This window comes from Tursiops truncatus, chromosome 21 (assembly GCF_011762595.2).
Source record: "Tursiops truncatus isolate mTurTru1 chromosome 21, mTurTru1.mat.Y, whole genome shotgun sequence".
Classification (NCBI taxonomy): Eukaryota; Metazoa; Chordata; class Mammalia; order Artiodactyla; family Delphinidae; genus Tursiops; species Tursiops truncatus.
In genome coordinates this window covers 35,449,859-35,462,285 of record NC_047054.1, presented here as the reverse complement: position 1 = coordinate 35,462,285, position 12,427 = coordinate 35,449,859, and positions in this window count along the sequence as shown.

The following is a 12,427-nucleotide window of genomic DNA, read 5'->3' as shown; positions in this document are numbered from 1 at the left end:
ATCAGGAAATGTGCGGGAGCCCAGCAGTTAGGGCCTGACGCCAGAGGGGCCCTCATCACCAATGGGAGGAGCCTCACAGCAGGCTCCAACTGACACCGGAGGGCCCACGTCACCACGGCGACGTGTGCCAGGCAGGAGTGACCTCACAGTACAGGGCCCACCTCACAAAATTTTGAGGAACCCAGGCAGGATCAGACTCTCACCAGAGGGCTCAAATCACCAAGCAGATGGTAACCAGGCAGGAGTGTCCTCACACCAGTGACGCCACATCCACATCATCGAAAGGTGAAGAACCCAGCACATGTGGCTTCAAACTAGAGGATCCACATCAAAAAGGGGCTGGGAATGAGGCAGGCAGAAGTCGCCTCACAACAGAGGGCCCATGGAATAGAAAAGTTGAGGAATCTAGCCGTTGGTATATCCAAGCAGGCGGCCCGGAGCACCGAGGATATGGGATCCAGGTCGCAGTGAACTCACACCAGAGAGCCAGGAAAGTGTGAGCAAGCCAGCCTTTGGGACCTCAGAGCAGGAGGCCCCCATCCCCATGGGGATGGGAACCTGGCAGGGGTGTCCTGGCACCACTGGGCGCACATCAGGAAATGTGCGGGAGCCCAGCAGTTAGGGCCTGACTCCAGAGGGTCCCTCATCACCGAGGGGAGGATCCTCCCAGCAGTCTCCAACTGACACTAGAGCGCCCCCATCGCCAAGGCGACATGTGCCAGGTAGGCGTGACCTCACAGCAGAGGGCCCACCTCACAGAACGGTGAGGAACCCAGTCAGGATCAGACTCTCCACAGCGTGCACACATGACCAAGTGGATGGGAACCAGGCAGGAGTGTCCTCACACCAGTGGGGCCACATCCACATCATTGAAAGGTGAAGAACCCAGCACATGTGGCCTCAAACCAGAGGACATACATCACCAAGAGTCTCGGAGTGTGGCAGGAAGGAGGAGTCTCACAACAGAGGGCCGATGGAATAAAAAAGGTGAGGAATCCAGCAGTTGGACACCCCCATCAGGCAGCCCGGAGCACAATGGCTATGGGATCCTGTCCGCAGTGAACTTAAGCCAGAGGGTGCCACACCATGAAAGTGTGAGCAAACCAGCCGTTGGGACCTCAGAGCAGAAGGCCCACATTCCCATGCGGATGGGAACATGACAGGGGTGTCCTGGCACCACTGGGCGCACAACAGGAAATGTGGGGGTGCCCAGCAGTTAGGGCAACTATCTTGCCTCTTATGCTAACTGATGCCGTTACGATGTGCCTAACTCAAGCCCTAAATTTAGTCCCAAGGCCGTGGCACTGTCCCTAACTGAGGCCTAGATGCTCTTCCGAAATCTGACCCAGAAATGTTCCAAACTAATGTCCTAACATTATTCCTAACTCAGGTCCTGATATGGTACCTAAAAGAGGCCCAGATGCTAGTCCTAACGCAGGCTCTGACACTGTCTCTAACTAAGGCCCTGGTGCCATGAATGTCTAAAGTCCTGACATTATCCTGAGCGAATATCCTGAACCATGTCTTACCAAGGTCTTGAAATTGTCCTAAAGTAAGCCCTGACGCTGTCCCTAAGTGAGGCCCTGAGGCTGTCCCTATCAGAGGCCCTGAGAAGGTCTTTAACGAAGACCCTAATGCTGATATTACAGAGGCCATTATACTACTCCTAAGTCATGCCCTGACACTGTCCCTCACTCAGGCTCTAAACATAGGCCTCACTTAGGCCCTGTTGCCATACCTTAGTTAGGCTCAGGCGCAGTCCCTACATCAAGCCCTGACACTGGTCCTGATTAAGCCCCTCACACTGGTCCTAACTAAGGACCTGATGCTCTCAATAACTAAGGTCTTCACGCTATCCCTGGCTCATTTACTGACACTATCCCTGGCCTGGAACCTGACTCTGTCCCGAGATCATTTCCTGCGTCTTATCCTCACTGAAACCCTTATGCTCTCCCTAACAAAGGCCCAGACTAGTCCAAACTAAGGCCTTGACACTGTCTCTAACTAAGGCCCGGAATGTGTCCCTAATATAGGCCCTGCTGCCGGCAACAACTAAAATCCGGACACTATCTTGAGTTAATAAACTGACACATTTCTAACCAAATCCTGTCACTGTCCCTAATAAAGCCCTGTCGCTGTCCCTATGTGAAGTCCTGAGGCTGTTCCTAACTCAGAACCTGATCATGTCTTTAACTAAGACCCTATTGCTGACCCAACAAAGGCGCTGATGCAGCTCCTACATCATGCCCTGACAGTGTCCCCAGCTAAGGGCCTGATGCTATGCCTCACTCAGGCCCTGTGGCTCTCCTTAAGTGAGGCTCTGACGCTGTCCCTACCTGAAGCCCTGACACTGGTTCCAATTAAGGCCCTGATACTCTCAGTGACTAAGTTCTTGACACTACCCCTAAGTTATTTCCTGACACGTTCCCTATACTTTACCCTAAGCCTGTCCCTTGCAACTGTCCTGCCTCTTATGCTAACTGAAGCCCTTTTGCTGTGCCTAACTCAGGCCCTGAATTCAGTCCCAAGGCCGTGACACTGTCCCTAACTGAGGCTTAGATGTTCTTCCTAAATCTGGCCCAGAACTGTCCCTCACTCAAGCCCTAACACTATTCCTAAATCAGGCCCTGACACGGTACCTAACAGAGGCCGAGATGCTAGTCCTAATTCAGGCCCTGACACTGTGTCTAACTAAGCCTCTGTTGCCATCAATATCTAAAGTTCTTACATTATCCTGAGCTAATATCATGACCCATGTCTTACCAAGGTCCTGAAACTGTCCCAAAGTAAACTCTGACGCTGTCCCTAAGTGAGGCCCTGAGGCTGTCCCTATCAGAGACCCTGAGAATATGTTTAACGAAGACCCTAATGCTGATCGTACAGAGGCCCTTATACAATTCCTTTGTCATACCCTGACACTGTCCCTCACTCAGGCCCTAAAGATAGGCCTCACGTAGGCCCTGTTGCCATACCTTAGTTAGGCTCTGATGCTATCCCTACATCAAGCCCTGACACTGGTCCTGATTAAGGCCCTGACACTGGTCTTAACTAAGGCCCTGATGCTCTCAATAACTAAGGTCTTCACACTATCCCTAGCTCATTTCCTGACACTATCTCTGGCCTGGAACCTGACTCTGTCCCGAGCTAATTTCCTGCTTCTTATCCTCATAGAAGCCCTAATGCTCTCCGTAACTAGGGCCCAGACTTATCCTAACTAGGGCCCTGCCACTGTTTCTAACTATGGCCTGGAAACTGTCCCCAATATAGGTCCTGCTGCCGGGAATAATTAAAATTCGGACACTATCCTGTGTTCAGAATCGGATACATTTCTAACCAAGGTCCTGACACTATCCCAAAGAAAGCCCTGTCTCTGTCCCTAAGTGAAGGACTGAGGCTGTGCCTAACTTAGGCCCTGAAGCTATCCCTAACTCAGGCCTTGAAGCTCTGACCATCTGAGGCCCTGATCATGTCTTTAACTAAGACCCTATTGCTGATCCAACAAAGTCCCTGATGCAGCCCCTACATCGTGCTCTGACAGTGTCCCCAGCTAAGGGCGTGACGCTAGGCCTCACTCAGTCCCTGTGGCTCTCTCTAAGTCAGGCTCTGACACTGTCCTTACCTGAAGCCCTGACACTGGTTCCAATTAAGGCCCTGATACTCTCAGTGACTAAGGTTTTGACAGTATCCCTAGGTCATTTCCTGACACGATCCCTAAACTTTACCCTAAGCCTGTCCCTAGCAACTGTTCTGCCTCTTATGCTACCTGAAGCCCTTATCCTGTGAATACCTCAGGCCCTGAATTTAGTCCCAAGGCCGTGACACTGTCCCTAACTGAGGCTTAGATGCTCATCCTAAATCCGGCCCTGACACTGTCCCTAACTATGGCCCTAACACTCTTGCCAACACAGGCCCTGACACGGTACCTAACAGAGACCAAGTTGCTAGTCCTATCTAAGGCCTTGACACTGTCCCTAAATAAGGCCCTGCTGCCGTCAATATTTAAAGTCCTGACAGTATCCTGAGCTTATTATATCCTGGCCCATGTTTTATTAAGGTCCTGAAACTGTCCCAAAGTAAGCCTTGATGCTGTCCCTACGTGAGGCTGTGAGGCTGTCTCTCACACAGGTCCTGAGAATGTCTTTAAGAAACCCCTTAAGCTGTTCCTACCGAGGCCCTTATGCTGCTCCTAAGTCATGCCCTGACACTGTCCCCAGCTAAGGCCCTGATTCTAGGCCTCACTCAGTCCCTGTCGCTCTCCCTAAGTCAGGCTCTGACGCTGTCCCTACCTGAAGCCCTGACACTGGTTCTAAATTAGGCACTGATGCTCTAAGTAGCTATGGTCTTGACACTATCCCTACATCATTTCCTGATGCTATTCCTAGACCTTAACCTAACCTTGTCTTTAGCTAATGTCGAGTCTCTTATCCTAACTAAATCCCTGATACTGTCCCTAACTAAGACCCTGAATTTAGTCCCGAGCCCGTGAACCTGTCTCTAACTGAGGCCTGGAGGCTGTCCTTAACAAAAGCCCTCAATTTATCTTAACTAAGGCCCTGACACTCTCCCTAATTAAGGACTGAGGCTGTCTCTGACTAAGGCCCTGAGTCTGTCTTTAACTACTGGCCTCACCCTTTCCCTAACAAAGGTCCTGAAACATTCCCTAACTAAGACCCTGACACGGTCCCTAATAACTTGAGCTGTCCCTCATTAATGCCCTATGCAGCCCATAAATGATGTACTGAAGACAGCACGAATGTCCAGACGATGTCACTAATGACCCAAAATGTCTCTTACTAAGGTCCTCAAATTACCTCTAACTGAGGCCCGAAAGACGTCCATAACTAAGGCCCTGACACTATCTCGAACTAAGACCCCAAAGTTATCTTTAACTGAGGCCATGACAGTGTCCCTAACAAAGAACCTGACACTGTCTCTAACTAAGGCCCTGAGTCTGTCTTTACCTAAGGCCTCACTCTTTCCCCAACTACTCCCTGATGCTGCCCCTACCCAAGGCCCTGACGGTGTGCCTAATTGCCTGAGCTGTCTTTCACTAATACCCTGACCCTGTCCATAACTAACGCCCTGATGATGTCCCTAACGAACAGCCTGAAGTGTCTCTTACTAAGGCCCTCAAGTTTTTCTCTGAGGCCCTGACACTCTCCCTAATTAAGGCCTTGACACTGTCTGTAAGTAATGGCCTGATGCAGCTCCTACCTGGTATGCTGATGCTCTGAGACCTTGAAGTCTCTACCTGAGAAGCTGACACTGTCTGTAACTAATTTTCAGGCTTTTTCCGTAACTAACATCCTAATTTTGTCCCTAAATAACGCCCTGACACTGGTCCTAACTACGGCCCTGATGCTGACCCTATCTAAGGCCCTGACGATGTCCCTAATAGACTTAGATGTCCCTTAATGTTGGCCTGACCCTGTCCCTCACCAAGGCCCTGACCCTCTTCCTAACTAAGGCTGTGATGATGTCTCTACCTGAGGCACTGTCACTGTCTATAATAACAACCGACTCTTTCCCTAACACACTGATGCTGTCCCTAATAGCCTCATGTATCTCTCAATAACGCCCTGATCCTGTCCATAACTAAGGCCTTGAATATGTCCATAAGTATGTCTCTGATGGTGTCCTTAACTAAGGCCCTGATGCTCTCTTTACGTAAGACACTTACACTATCTATAATAATGGCCTGACTCTTTCCCTAACTAATACCCTGATGCTATCTCTAATTGAGGCCCTGAAGATGTCTCTAATACACTTGTGTGTTCCTCTGTATCACCCTGATCCTGTCCATAACTAAGGCCCTGAATATGTCCCTAGGTAAGTCTCTGACGCTGTCCCTAACTAAGGCGCTGATGTTGTCTCTACCTCAGAATCTGAAATTCTAATGTCCTGACTCTCCCTAACTAACATCCTGATGCTGCCCCTAAGTGAGGCCCTGACACTCTTCTTAACTAAGGACTTGCTGCTGTCCCTACCTAAAACCCTGACACCGTCTGTAACTAATGACCTGACTCCCTAACTAACACCCTAGTTTGGGCCCTAACTAACGCCCTGACACTGGTTCTAATTATGGCCATAATGCTGGTTCTAAGGCCCTGAAGATATCCCTAAGTAACAGCCTGAACTGTGTCTAACGAAGGCTCTCACGTTATCTCTAAGTGAAGCACTGACACTGTCCCTAACTTAGGCCCTTATAGTCTAAGCTGTCACTAAATAATGCCCTGATCCTGTCCATAAGTAAGGTCCTGAATATGTCCCTAAGTGCATCTCTGACGATGTCCTTAACAGCCTGAACTCTCTTCAAGTTATCTCTGAGGCTCTGACACTGGCCCTTCCTAAGGCCTCACCCTGGGGTTGTCCCAGGCTGCTAGGCAGTTTTCTCTTGTCCGCATCTCTAGCCAGCTGCCTGCCATCGGCCACTCTAAGATTCTGCTATACAGTGGTCCCATGTGGGATGTGCCTGTGTAGGCTCACCTGCTGGAGGAGAGTCATGGCCACTCCGCCCTCCAGGGGACTGCGGCTCAGGGTAGGAGCCTCTCAGCCAGTGTCTGGACACAGGGTTCTGTGTCCTTGTTTGTTGTAAATCCCTTGGAGTTACCTCTAACATTTTTGAATGGATATCATCCCCTCTGCATATTTATAATATAAATTATTTACCACATTAAAATCTAGGAATGGCATTTTAAGAATGAGCAGGAGGGGGGACCTTGAAGATGGTGGAAGAGTAAGACGCGGAGATCACCTTCCTCCCCACAGATAACACCAGAAATACATCTACACGTGGAACAACTCCTACAGAACACCTACTGAAGGCTGGCAGAAGACCTCAGACCTCCCAAAAGGCAAGAAACTCCCCACGTACCTGGGTAGGGCAAAAGAAAAAAAGAAAAAACAGAGACAAAAGAATAGGGACAGCACCTGCACCAGTGGGAGGGAGCTGTGAAGGAGGAAAAGTTTCCACACACTAGGAAGCCCCTTTGCGGGCGGAGACTGCAGGAGGCGGAGGGGGGAGCTTCGAAGCCGTGGAGGAGTGCACAGCAACGGGTGCGGAGGGCAAAGCGGGGAGATTCCCGCACAGAGGATCGGTGCCGACCGGCACTCACCAGCCCGAGAGGCTTGTCTGCTCACCCGCCGGGGCGGGCGGGGCTGCGAGCTGAGGCTCTGAGGCTCAGGTTTCGGATGGAGCGCAGGGAGAGGACTGGGGTTGGCGGCTTGAACATAGCCTGAAGGGGTTGGTGCACCACAGCTAGCCGGGAGGGAGTCCGGGGAAAAGTCTGCACCTGCCGAAGAGGCAAGAGACTTTTTCTTCCCTCTTTGTTTCCTGGTGCGTGAGGAGAGGGGTTTAAGAACGCTGCTTAAAGGAAGTCCAGAGACGGGCGCGAGCCGCGGCTAAAAGCGCGGACCCCAGAGGCGGGCGGGAGATGTTAAGGCTGCTGCTGCCGCCACCAAGGGGCCTGTGTGCGAGCACAGGTCACTCTCCACACCCCTCTTCCGCGGAGCCTGTGCAGCCCGCCACTGCCAGGTTCCCGGGATCCAGGGACAACTTCCCCGGGAGAACGCACGGCGGGCCTCAGGCTGGTGCAAAGTCACGCTGGACTTTGCCGCCACAGGCCCGCCCCGCACTCCGTGCCCCTCCCTCCCCGCCGGCCTCAGTGCGCCAGAACCCCCGAATCAGCGGCTCCTTTAACCCCGTCCTGTCTCAGCAAAAAACAGATGCCCTCCAGCGACCTACACGCAGAGGCAGGGCCAAATCCAAAGCTGAGCCCCTGTGAGCTGTGAGAACAAAGAAGAGAAAGGGAAATCTCTCCCAGCAGCCTCAGAAGCAGCGGATTAAAGCTCCACAATCAACTTGATATACCCTGCATCTGTGGAATACATGAATAGACAACCAATCATCCCAAATTAAGGAAGTGGACTTTAGGAGCAAGATCTATGATTTTTTCCCCTATTCCTCTTTTTGTGAGTGTGTATGTGTATGCTTCTGTGTGAGATCTTGTCTGTACAGTCTTGCTTCCATCATTTGTCCTAGGGTTCTATCCGTCCATGGTTTTTTCTTAAAATTTTTTTCTTAATAATCAATTTTAATTTTAATAACGTTATTATACTTTACCTTCGTTCTTTCTTTCTTTCTTTCTTTCTTTCTTTCTTTCTTTCTTTCTTTCTTTCTTTCTTTCCTTCCTTCCTTCCCTCCTTTAGACAACGAATCATCCCAAATTGAGGAGGTGGTCTCTGACAGCAAGATTTATGATTTTTCCCCCTTTACCTCTTTTAGTGAGGGTGTATGTGTATGCTTCTGTGTAAGATTTTGTCTGTATACCTTTGCTTCCAACATTTGTCCTAAGGTTCTATCCGTCCCTTTTTTTTTCCCTAAATAAGAATTTTTTAATTCAATAAACTTATTATACTTTATTTTATTTTTACTGTATCTTCTTTCTTTCTGTTTTTCCTTCTTTCCCTCCTTCCTTCCTTCCTCCCTCCCTCCTTTCTTTCCTTCTTGCTTTCTTTCCTTCTTTGCTTCTTTCTTCCTTCCTTCCTTCCTTCCTTCCTTCTTTCCTTCTTTCTTTCCTCATACTTCTACTAATTCCCTCTACTTTTTCTACCTTTTATTCTGAGCCGTGTGGATGAAAGGCTGTTGGTGCTTCAGTCAGGAGTCAGGGCTCTGCCTCTGAGGTAGGAGAGCCAACTTCAGGACACTGGTCCACAAGAGACCTCCCAGCTCCACATAATATCAAATGGTGAAAATCTCCCAGAGACCTCCATCTTAACACCAGCACCCAGCTTCACTCAACGACCAGCAAGCCACAGTGCTAGACAACCTATGCCAAACAACTAGCAAAACAGGAACACAACCCAACCCATTAGCAGAGAGGCTGCCTAAAATCATAATAAGGCCACAGACACCCCAAAACACACCACCAGACATGAACCTGCCCACAAGAGAGACAAGATCCAGCCTCATCCACCACAACAGAGGCACTAGTCCCCTCCACCAGGAAGCCTAAACAACCCACTGAACCAACCTTAGCCACTGGAGACAGACATCAAAAACAGTGGGAACTACGAACCAGCAGTCTGCAAAAAGGAGACCCCAAACACAGTAAGATAAGCAAAATGAGAAGACAGAAAAACACACAGCAGATGAAGGAGCAAGATAAAAATGTGCCAGACCTAACAAATGAAGAGGAAATAGCCAGTCTACCTGAAAAAGAATTCAGAACAATGATAGTAAGGATGATCCGAAATCTTGGAAATAGAATGGACAAAATGCAAGAATCAGTTAACAAGGACCTAGAAGAAATAAAAATGAAACAAGCAACGATGAACAACACAATAAATGAAATTAAAAGTACTCTAGATGGGATCAATAGCAGAATAACTGAGGCAGAAGAACGGATAAGTGACCTGGAAGATAAAAGAGTGGAAATAACTACTGCAGAGTAGAATAAAGAAAAAAGAATGAAAGAACTGAGGACAGTCTCAGAGACCTCTGGGACAACATTAAACGCACCAACATTTGAATTATAGGGGTTTCAGAAGAAGAAGAGAAAAAGAAAGGGACTGAGAAAATATTTGAAGAGATTATAGTTGAAAACTTCCCTAATATGGGAAAAGAAATAGTTAATCAAGTCCAGGAAGCACAGAGAGTCCCATACAGGATAAATCCAAGGAGAAATACGCCAAGACACATATTAATCAAACTGCCAAAAACTAAATACAAAGAAAACATATTAAAAGCAGCAAGGGAAAAACAACAAATAACACATAAGGGAATCCCCATAAGGTTAACAGCTGATCTCTCAGCAGAAACCCTACAAGCCAGAAGGGAGTGGCAGGACATACTGAAAGTGATGAAGGAGAAAAACCTGCAGCCAAGACTACTTTACCCAGCAAGGATCTCATTCAGATTTGATGGAGAAATTAAAACCTTTACAGACAAGCAAAAGCTGAGAGAGTTCAGCACCACCAAACCAGCTTTACAACAAATGCTAAAGGATCTTCTCTAGGCAAGAAACACAAGAGAAGGAAAAGACCTATAATAACAAACCCAAAACAATTTAGAAAATGGGAATAGGAACATACATATCGATAATTACCTTAAATGTAAATGGACTAAATGCTCCCACCAAAAGACACAGATTAGCTGAATGGATACAAAAACAAGACCCTTATATATGCTGTCTACAAGAGACCCACTTCAGACCTAGAGACACATACAGACTGAAAGTAAGGGGATGGAAAAAGATATTCCATGCAAATGGAAACCAAAAGAAAGCTGGAGTAGCAATTCTCATATCAGACAAAATAGACTTTAAAATAAGGACTATTAAAAGAGACAAAGAAGGACACTACATAATGATCAAGGGATCGATCCAAGAAGAAGATATAACAATTGTAAATATTTATGCACCCAACATAGGAGCACCTCAATACATAAGGCTAATACTAACAGCCATAAAAGGGGAAATCGACAGTAACACATTCATAGTAGGGGACTTAAACACCCCACTTTCACCCATGGACAGATCATCCAAAATGAAAATAAATAAGGAAACACAAGCTTTAAATGATACATTAAACAAGATCGACTTAATTGATATTTATAGGACATTCGATCCTAAAACAACAGAATACACATTTTTCTCAAGTGCTCATGGAACATTCTCCAGGATAGATCATATCTTAGGTCACAAATCAAGCCTTGGTAAAGTTAAGAAAATTGAAATTGTATCAAGTATCTTTTCTGACCACAATGCCATGAGACTAGATATCAATTACAGGAAAAGATCTGCAAAAAAATACAAACACATGGAGGCTAAACAATACACTACTTAATAATGAAATGATCACTGAAGAAATCAAAGAGGAGATCAAAAAATACCTAGAAACAAATGACAGTGGAGACACAACGATCCAAAACCTGTGGGATGCAGCAAAAGCAGTTCTAAGGGGGAAGTTTATAGCAATACAATCCTACCTTAAGAAGCAGGAAACATCTCGAATAAACAACCTAACCTTGCACCTCAAGCAATTAGAGAAAGAAGAACAAAAAAACCCCAAAGCTAGCAGAAGGAAAGAAATCATAAAAATCAGATCAGAAATAAATGAAAAAGAAATGAAGGAAACAATAGCAAAGATCAATAAAACTAAAAGCTGGTTCTTTGAGAAGATAAACAAAATAGATAAACCACTAGCCAGAATCATCAAGAAAAAAAGGGAGAAGACTCAAATCAATAGAATTAGAAATGAAAAAGGAGAGGTAACAACTGACACTGCAGAAATAAAAGAGATCATGAGAGATTACTACAAGCAACTCTATGCCAATAAAATGGACAATCTGGAAGAAATGGACAAATTCTTAGAAATGCACAACCTGCCAAGACTGAATCAGGAAGAAATAGAAAATATGAACAGACCAATCACAAGCACTGAAATTGAAACTGTTATTAAAAATCTTCCAACAAAGAAAAGCCCAGGACCAGATGGCTTCACAGGCGAATTCTATCAAACATTTAGAGAAGAGCTAACACCCATCCTTCTCAAACTCTGCCAAAATATAGCAGAGGGAGGAACACTCCCAACTCCTTCTATGAGGCCACCATCACCTTGATACCAAAACCAGACAAGGATGTCACAAAGGAAGAAAACTACAGGCCAATATCACTGATGAACCTAGATGCAAAAATCCTCAACAAAATACTAGCAAACAGAATCCAACAGCACATTAAAAGGATCCTACACGATGATCAAGTGGGGTTTATTCCAGGAATGCAAGGATTCTTCAATATATGCAAATCTATCAATGTGATAAACCATATTAACAAATTGAAGGAGAAAAACCATATGGTCGTCTCAATAGATGCAGAGAAAGCTTTTGAAAAAATTCAACACCCATTTATGATAAAAACCTTGCAGAAAGTAGGCATAGAGGGAACTTTCCTCAACATAATAAAGACATATATAACAAGCCCACAGCAAACATCATCCTCAATGGTGAAAAACTGAAAACATTTCCACTAAGATCAGGAACAAGACAAGGTTGCCCACTCTCACCACTCTTATTCAACATAGTTTTGGAAGTTTTAGCCACAGCAATCAGAGAAGAAAAGGAAATAAAAGGAATCCAAATCGGAAAAGAAGAAGTAAAGCTGTCACTGTTTGCAGATGACATGATCCTATACACAGAGAATCCTAAAGATGCTACCAGAAAACCACTAGAGCTAATCAATGAATTTGGCAAAGTGGCAGGATACAAAATTAATGCACAGAAATCTCTGGCATTCCTATATACTAATGATGAAAAATCTGAAACTGAAATCAAGAAAACACTCCCATTTACACTGCAACAAAAAGAATAAAATATCTAGGAATAAACCTACCTAAGGAGACAAAAGACCTGTACGCAGAAAACTATAAG